Source organism: Periplaneta americana, chromosome 1 (assembly GCF_040183065.1).
Source record: "Periplaneta americana isolate PAMFEO1 chromosome 1, P.americana_PAMFEO1_priV1, whole genome shotgun sequence".
NCBI lineage: Eukaryota > Metazoa > Arthropoda > Insecta > Blattodea > Blattidae > Periplaneta > Periplaneta americana.
The window spans coordinates 92,910,307-92,919,425 of NC_091117.1; positions in this window are offsets into that span (position 1 = coordinate 92,910,307).

Genomic DNA, 9,119 nt, shown 5'->3' on the forward strand with positions numbered 1-9,119 from the left:
TCACATCTGGTGCTGTTTCTACTTCCTTTTTCTCAACGCGAAAAATCTTTTCCTTAAGCGTCTGTTTTATTTTCTGATATTTCCGTTGGGGATACTTCTTCTGTGATAATTTCTTCTTCTTAATTGGTGTTTCCCCCATTGAGACCAAACTTTCATTCAACTTGTCAATGTCCGTCACTGACACTTCTGAATTACTTGAAGCACTACATTTATCAGTTTCCGAAGTGCCTGTTGTTTCTTGTTCAATGTTCTGGTCACTAGAACCGGCTAAGATATCAACACTGCTGGTTTGAACGACACTTGATTCACCAACATCTGACATTAATGAAATTTTCTTACGACAATTTTCACAAATCCTAAGATTGTATGACAACTTAATGTGTTGCATGTTCAATTTTTTAAGCATGTTAGAAGTCACGCATTTTAATTTCCCTTTCTTAAACCTACGACTGTGGTTGCTTATTTTGAAAGGATTAAAACACTGATAATGTCTAGGTTGTGTTACATTACTCATTGTGATTAGGCTACACATTAATAATTGCACCAACTAAAAACAATAACAGAAACTACGCTATACACACTCACTCACTATAGTACTGTGTTATTAATGCCCGAACGTTTGAAAATCTCGGAACAAACTGAAGAGAATTCATTCTGCCTTGGACCTGGTTTAAGTATTATATATCCCAGCTAAGCTTCTCCAGACGTAAAGAAAGATTATTGGCAGTCGCCAGTGGTGATAACAGACAAAGGCAGCAATTGAGGTTTCAGCCAGCAGTTTAACGGTGTGGCGTTGCAAGGGATGAAGATTAGCGCAACAGACTCTGCGCGTGTATTTATTTATTATTTTTTTACTCTGTAATTTATTGCTTTCCCACTATGAAATTTGGCACACTTACGGATAATTAAATGGAGAACACGGTGATAACTTAAAAATGGTATTCTAAGTGTCCGAACATTATGAATATCAAGATTTATATAATGATTATGGCATAAAGTACTGTGAATACATAAAAACGGAAAGTGAATATACACAGGCTAAAATATATATATTTAACCTTCCAAATGAGACTAACCTCGATTTCATACGATACACGTAACGGGAGAAACAAATATTTATATATGTCAATGTATGCAATTTTTTAATAATTTTGATGCTGTATAAATCTCAAAATAATCAGAATTGGGGCCAATAAAAAAATACGGGTCTCTTATTTTAATCCTTAGAAAGCATAAAAAAATTTTCAAATAATTCTAAAAATATGAGGTCAAAAATGTGTCCGGTCTGACGTGGAATGACTCATAATAAACTACTAAAATAAAAAAAAAAATAAAAAACTAAGGAGGCCAAGGTTACTCAGTCGTTCTTGACACATTGTTTATCTGAATACATTTTGTATTTCCTTCATTTTTCTGAAGGATCTTTAAGCATCAACAACTTTCATAGGAATTGTATAGAATATTCTAATGGCTAGGGTGACCAGACGTCCTCTTTTGTCCGGACATGCCCTCCTTTTTAGCCCTTTGTCTGAGGTCCGGGAGGATTTAAAAAAAAATAAAGAAATGTCCTTTTTTCGTAACTTGTATGCCTGATATTTTCAAATTATCTGATTTGACGCCTTTCTCAATTAATTTGTCTGTAGGTGGCAGCAGCATCGACGGAATATACTCTTTGCCAACGATCATAAATCTCTTTACTCTTACTTGTTATAGCTGTTGCTTTCATTAACTGTAAAATCATTTTATATTATTAAGTAAGTATGCTGTAATGAAATAGATATTGACATAATTTAAAGAATAAGATAGGCCTAAGCTTAAATCTAAATAGATATTATCTGTCCTCTGTAATAATTATAGTTCCCTCGACTTTCATATGTAGTCAACTGTGAAATGATTATTATTAATTTTTTTCATAATTTTGTAATATAATAGATATTAATATATATTTACTGTAAATGTTTTGTATTTAAATAGATAATGACGTCATTTAAAGTATAATAAGCCTAAATCTAAATACATATTTTCTGTCCTCTTTTATCGAACAATATCCTTCTTTGTCAAACTTTATGTCCTCTTTTTTTATTAATTTGGATCTGGTCACCCTACTAATGGCTATACAAATATTTGGAAATAAACTGTCCAGTTTTAATTCCCTCAGACTATTTAGGAGATTCATAGGTTTCAGTGGGAATGGCCCTAAATTAGAGGCATGAATTGATTTTAAATATTTCGACTCATCACTGATCTCTTTGTTAATGTCTTCATAATATTTTTCACGCAGTCTACCACCCATATTAATATCTTCCAATTTTTTCTGTCTCTCCTTGTGCTTCTCAGCTCCCGACTTATGCTTATACTTGTCCATTGTGCAGTTAAACTATAACCGGTAACACTAATGAACAGAATTTACTAGCTAGACAAGCGTCAATGAAAAGACGAAAGTCTCGACACGAAATATATCATGTACTGGAAAGGAAACATGATCCTGCGACTTCGGTTTGGGAGAGTCCACTAGCATATTGTGGTGGGCCAGCGTAGTTAAAAAGGACAAGCCAATAAATAATTGAACGTGTTCAGTACAAGTGATGGGAACATAGTTAAGGCAAATGCTGGGGCCCTCAAGTGTCGTTTCGGTAAACGTTAATGCGGGAAACTAGTATTTTATTATATAAAAGTGGTAATTTGTATTAACTCCACTATTGTTGAGTTAATGTTAAATTTATGAAACAAATGTTTTTACACAATTTTATAGTACACGTATGTATCTATTCGTGATAATAAAAAAGTAATCAGACCAATAGCGGCTGGTGGTCAAAATAATGAGTGTGCTACAATCTCTATATCGGCCTACTGTATACACTTATATGCATTTATCTTAATTTGAGACTCGCCTAGTGACGAAATATGGAGTTCCTTCCTACTGCAGAAGTTGTCAATTACCCTGGTGTTAAACGTTAAATCCCTCCATCCTGGACATTATACTCTTTTCTATTGACAGTATTGCAAGAGCAGTGAGGTGATCCTGGGACATAGTGTTCCTTAAAAACGTTTTTATGCGTTTCAAGCAAGAAAAACATCTTTCTGGCTCAGCAGTGGTCATTGGTGTTGTAACCAAAATATTTAACAACTTCGTTACTTCACAGAATGGATCCCGTGAATTGTTGGGGACTATGTTTTGTAACAATTGAACGGCCATCTATATTTCGGAAGTCGGATCTTCCGTATAGAACCCCAAGTTGTGTCTTTAACGTTCTTTTGTTCAGTACAGTATAGCTGTCGACAGCAACTTCAAGTTCGCGTTCAGGAAAATTATGCAAAAAATTGTCAAAAAATTCGCTGTTTAACAATTTTGTTGCGTCTAGGTAGCTTAAAGATTGGAAACGATGAGTAGTTTCCTGAATTATACGGTTACATACCTCCTTGGCATCAATTTTCTGGGATTCAATTTTCCGTCGCTTGCTGATTGATTCAGGAGGTACCTCAAAAAACTGTTAGATGGCAGCAGCAGTCGAACATTTGAATTACCAAATACATTGTACATAGTTCCGAGTTCCTCCACAAACAAGCATTCTTTCCTTCCGCTTTACTTTTGCAATCTCCAAGCTGTGTTGTGCTGAAGCTTACTACAGCACTTCCCCGCGTAAAAATAGCCAATCAGAGCAGTTATTTCAGCTTCGCACATGCGCATTAACTGTCTACATTCTCATGTAAGTTTTGAGTAGCACAACGAACCCCATGAGGCACCAAAGAGCGAAGAGCGAAGACTAAACACTCTATAACGCGTCATGAACATAACAACGGGAAATTGTCAAATGGCAGATCAAATACTATGGTATTGCAAACACTTTATTTGAGCAAAAAATATCATTGTGCTGTAGCACTGTAGCACATCAGGACGAGCCGCCCCTGAATCAGACTCAATCTGACGGGCCCTTATTGCTCACGGGCCCATATGCACTCGCCCCCTTTGCCCTCCCCTCTCGGCGGCCCTGCACTATTCTGATGTCACTTGCTTTTCAACGAAACAGATTCTTGCATTGATATGAGTTTCACTTCATGCATTCCCCTTGCCCTCTTTGTATTCCCCTTATTCTCCTTGTATTCTCCATGTTCTCCTTGTGTTCCCCTTGTTTTACTTGCAATACCCTTGTTGCCCTTGTATTTGCCCAGTTATTCTTGTATTTCCCTTGTTCTCCTTGTCTTTGCTTTATTCTGCTTGTATTCCCCTTGTTTTCGTTGTATTCCCCTTGTCCTCCTTGTATTCCCCTATTCCTCCATGTATTCCCGTTGTCCTCTATGTATTTCCCTTGTCCTCCTTGTATTTCCTTGTCCTCATTGTATTCCCCTTGTCCTCTTTCTATTCCCCTTGTCCTCATTGTATTCCCTTGTCCTCATTATATTCCCCTTATCCTCTTTCTATTCCCCTTGTCCTCATTGTATTCCCTTGTCATTGTATTCCCCTTGTCCTCTTTGTATTCCCCTTGTCCTCATTGTATTCCCTTGTCCTCATTATATTCCCCTTGTCCTCTTTCTATTCCCATTGTAATTGTATTCCCCTTGTCCTCTTTCTATTCCTCTTGTCCTCATTGTATTCCCTTGTCCTCATTGTATTCCCCTTGTCCTCTTTCTATTCCCCTTGTCCTCATTGTATTTCCTTGTCCTCATTGTATTCCCCTTGTCCTCTTTGTATTCCCTTGTCCTCATTATATTCCCCTTGTCCTCTTTCTATTCCCATTGTCATTGTATTCCCCTTGTCCTCTTTCTATTCCTCTTGTCCTCATTGTATTCCCTTGTCCTCATTGTATTCCCCTTGTCCTCTTTCTATTCCCCTTGTCCTCATTGTATTTCCTTGTCCTCATTGTATTCCCCTTGTCCTCATTGTATTCCCTTGTCCTCATTATATTCCCCTTGTCCTCTTTCTATTCCCATTGCCATTGTATTCCCCTTGTCCTCTTTCTATTCCTCTTGTCCTCATTGTATTCCCTTGTCCTCATTGTATTCCCCTTGTCCTCATTGTATTTCCTTGTCCTCATTGTATTCCCCTTGTCCTCATTGTATTCCCTTGTCCTCATTATATTCCCCTTGTCCTCTTTCTATTCCCATTGTCATTGTATTCCCCTTGTCCTCTTTCTATTCCCATTGTCCTCATTGTATTCCCCTTGTCCTCTTTCTATTCCTCTTGTCCTCATTGTATTTCCTTGTCCTCATTGTATTCCCCTTGTCCTCTTTCTATTCCCCTTGTCCTCATTGTATTTCCTTGTCCTCATTGTATTCCCCTTGTCCTCTTTGCATTCCCCTTGTCCTCATTGTATTTCCTTGTCCTCATTGTATTCCCCTTGTCCTCTTTGTATTCCCTTGTCCTCATTGTATTCCCCTTGTCCTCTTTCTATTCCCCTTGTCCTCATTGTATTTCCTTGTCCTCATTGTATTCCCCTTGTCCTCATTGTATTTCCTTGTCCTCATTATATTCCCCTTGTCCTCTTTCTATTCCCATTGTCCTCATTGTATTCCCCTTGTCCTCTTTCTATTCCCTTTGTCCTCATAATATTCCCCTTACCCTCTTTCTATTCCCCTTGTTCTCCTTGTATCCCCGTTGTTCACCTTGTATTCTTCTTGTCCTCCTCCTATTCTCCATGTTCTCCTTGTATTGCCCTTCCTTGTACTCTATTGTATTTCCCTTGTTGTCCTTGTATTGTCCACGTTCTCCTTCTATTTATTTCCCTTGTTCTTGTATTTCCCTTGTTCTCCTTGTATTCACCTTGTCTCCCATGTATTCCCATTATTTTCCTACTAGACTATTCCGAACCCCGTTAATCCGAAATTCCGGACAATCCGAACATGCTAAAAACAAGAGAGAGAGGAGAAAGGGAAAAAAAGGTATTTGAAATGAAACTCAATTTAATTGAAGCTCAAAATGTACAATGTAGGCTACAGTACAACTTACTTTATCAGTAGTGAATGAATTATTCTCCTTTTCTTTTTCACTACTACAGTATCATGATAATCTGCCCGCTTCTTCTGACGAATCAGTAGTGACCGCCAACGGTTCATTAATCTTGAAACTGAAGAAAGTAGTGGCAGTGAAGAGTGGGGAGGGAATAACGTGTAGTGTCCCCGTTTGCATTCCTGTCCCCCGCTTAACCCGAAATACAGTTTAATCGGAATGGGCCACAGTCCCAATTAGTTCGGACTAGCGAGGTTCCACTGTATTCCACTTTCTTCACGTATTCCAATTTTCGGTCTTTGTTCGGCACTTTGTGCTGTTGGGGAAAAGGGAACGCTTTTGAACAGTTCTTCTATTTACTTCTTTTATTCACATCCATTATCAATTTTTGAACTTTAAATGGCACAGAATTATAAGATATTGCTTAATAAACACCTCAGAATTTTATATTTGCAGAAATTACAAATATCCGAAACGTAAATTAAGTCAGATCTAACTCTTGTAACGTGTTCAAATCATCTGTTGAAGAACAAATTAACGCTCGAAAATGTTATGTAAAGAGCACTACTATGGTTACATTAATTTTTCTTTAGTCATTTAGAAATCTTCTCACCATTCGTGAGCTGCCACAGGGGACAAAGAGTACTTAACCATATAAATGTTTGCAAGTTCAGTGAACCATTGATTTTGTTTTGACAATGAAACTCCAAGTAGCTACATAGCTGCAAATACATTTTAAGATCAGTGGAAATATACCTAGGTTTAAAGAGGTAAGTGTTACAAAAAAGTAAAGAATGCTAATGAATTTAGTTTCATTTCAAATATAGGTGATGCTTCAGGAGACCAATTGATCCTTTCAATGCAGCTAAGGTTACAACCGGAATAATAGATGTAGGTATTCCAAGCCTCTTAAACACATCTTTCATGAAAAGAGTAACGGAACCTCTTGCTCCAACCAGAAGTCCGATCACTTCAAGCTCTTTTAGCTGGTACGTTTGGAGGTAATAGGGAACGGTAGGATTGTAGATATTCTTTTTTTTTCATTATCCACTCCTGCTGGCTGTTCCTCATTCGTTTCGAAACGCACAGTGGGATCAATTATGAATCCAGGTCTTGTAGATTCCTTGAAAGCTATTATATCTATGCGCCGTGTACTGCCAGTCCACATCAAAGTGTTTCATTGTTACAGTGCGAGCAATTTCTCCTGAATTCTTCGGTTGTGGAAATTTCATGACAATATCACTTTTCTCTGTCTTTTCTTTTTATCTTGTATGGAGGAGGGACCCGGAAGCTTGCACTGCAGTAGGGTTACCATGAGAAGAATCTATAGGAGGACATGGAATTTAAAATAAGAGGACATTGCTGAAAAAGGAGGACATTTTAAAAATTGATATAAACAAAATTAAAGATAAAAACAATGGCTCACCTTAGTTAGTTCTCGCACTACTTGCTAGATCAGTATTACATCTGTACCCTACTTATCGGTGGAGACCACTTTGTGCACAAAAGTATGAAGAGACGAACTTGTATCTTGTAATAAATAACTATGGAACTGTTCACAGGACATGTCCTTGAAATTATATTTCACCATTATGATACCTTTGACTGTCTTCGTTAGCATGCGATTTCGTTCTTTTGTTCATTGAGCAGATATTAGAGAAAATACTCTCTCAATACTTAATTGTGACTTGGGATAAATAAATAGAATTGACACATTCATAAGAGTTCCGAGAAAGTTTCAGTGCTCGCAGAATTATTGGAATTGAAGAATTTGAACTATTGTTTATCTAAACTTAAATCTTTGTCCAAATTAACTTGATTAGCGTATCTTTGTACAGTAGTGGCAAAAAAAAACCGGACTGACCCTTGTAGCTGATTTCAGAGCCTTGTTCACTCCAGAGCACTAAAGATTGGTAACTAAAACTTTCGTGGTTCGAATCCTGCCTGGGAAGGAAACTTTTTTTGTTCCTTATTCAAATTTATTCCCAATACTTTTCGATTGCTGCGATATTTTAATATTTAATTAACTTATATTCCCAGAACATAAATTTTACCAGCAATCGAAAAGTGTTGGGAGTAAATTTGAATAAGGAACAAAAAAAGTTTCCTTCCCAGGCAGAATTCGAACCACGAAAGTCTTTGTTACCAGTCTATCGTGCTCTGGAGTGAACAAGGCTCTGAAATCAGGTACAAGGGTCGGTCCGGTTTTTTTTTTTGCCACTACTGTACAGTGCAGAATAAACTTTATAAAATAGCTTAGAATCATGAATAGTGACGTTTTTAGAGTGTAAGAATTCAATACATGTCAATAGGTCATCATATTTTAAGTTTTTTTTATGTGCTCCAGCTTCAACCGCATTACAGTGAAATAAACTAGTAGCCACTCACCTGAACGGTCAGCATTCAATCTGTAGCAAATTCTGTTTTCCCCGTTCATCCTCTCTTTAATTTAGGACTACCATAATAGATTTAACACTTGTATGGCTTATCAAATTAGTCCCATCCACTAGTATTAACCGGAACCAAGAACCAAATATAAACATTATAATGCATTTGATATTATTCTAGGTTTTCTCGGCTTGGCTTTTGACAGTACACAGACACTTAACAGCTCGGACGGTTCAGAATTAGGGCCTAATTTCTGGTAATATCAAGACGATCATGTTCCCCAAAACTGAAGACTGCTTAATCTCTCAGGTTATCTCGCTATCCAAACAAATTAGAGACTAGCTAGCGAGACCCGAAAGACTTAGCACAGTGGAGAACCCTTCAAGTTATGAGAGCGTGATTTTAAGAATGGAAAATATACAGCAATTAGTTCTTAAATGATTGATAAATTAAGTCTAATTACATGATTGGAACCCAATTTTTTTTAATATGTGAAGTACATATGCTGACTTGTTATCCTGAGGAGTCAAGGAGCAATTTTGAATTTTTGTTTAGGCCTATCATGTTGAGTTACCCTAATCATATCCCAATGTTATTGTTTCTGAAGAGACTGTAATACTTTTATTCACTTGTTTTAATGGAGTCTGCTAATTAGTGTGTGTTTATGCTTCTTTTATCCTTGTTACATTCTGTGAAGTTTAAGCAATAGATTGAAAACTATTCCTGAGATTTTATCTGACTGTAAAAACGAGTAAAGTTTATATAGAGGGGAAGAATTTCGGTGATA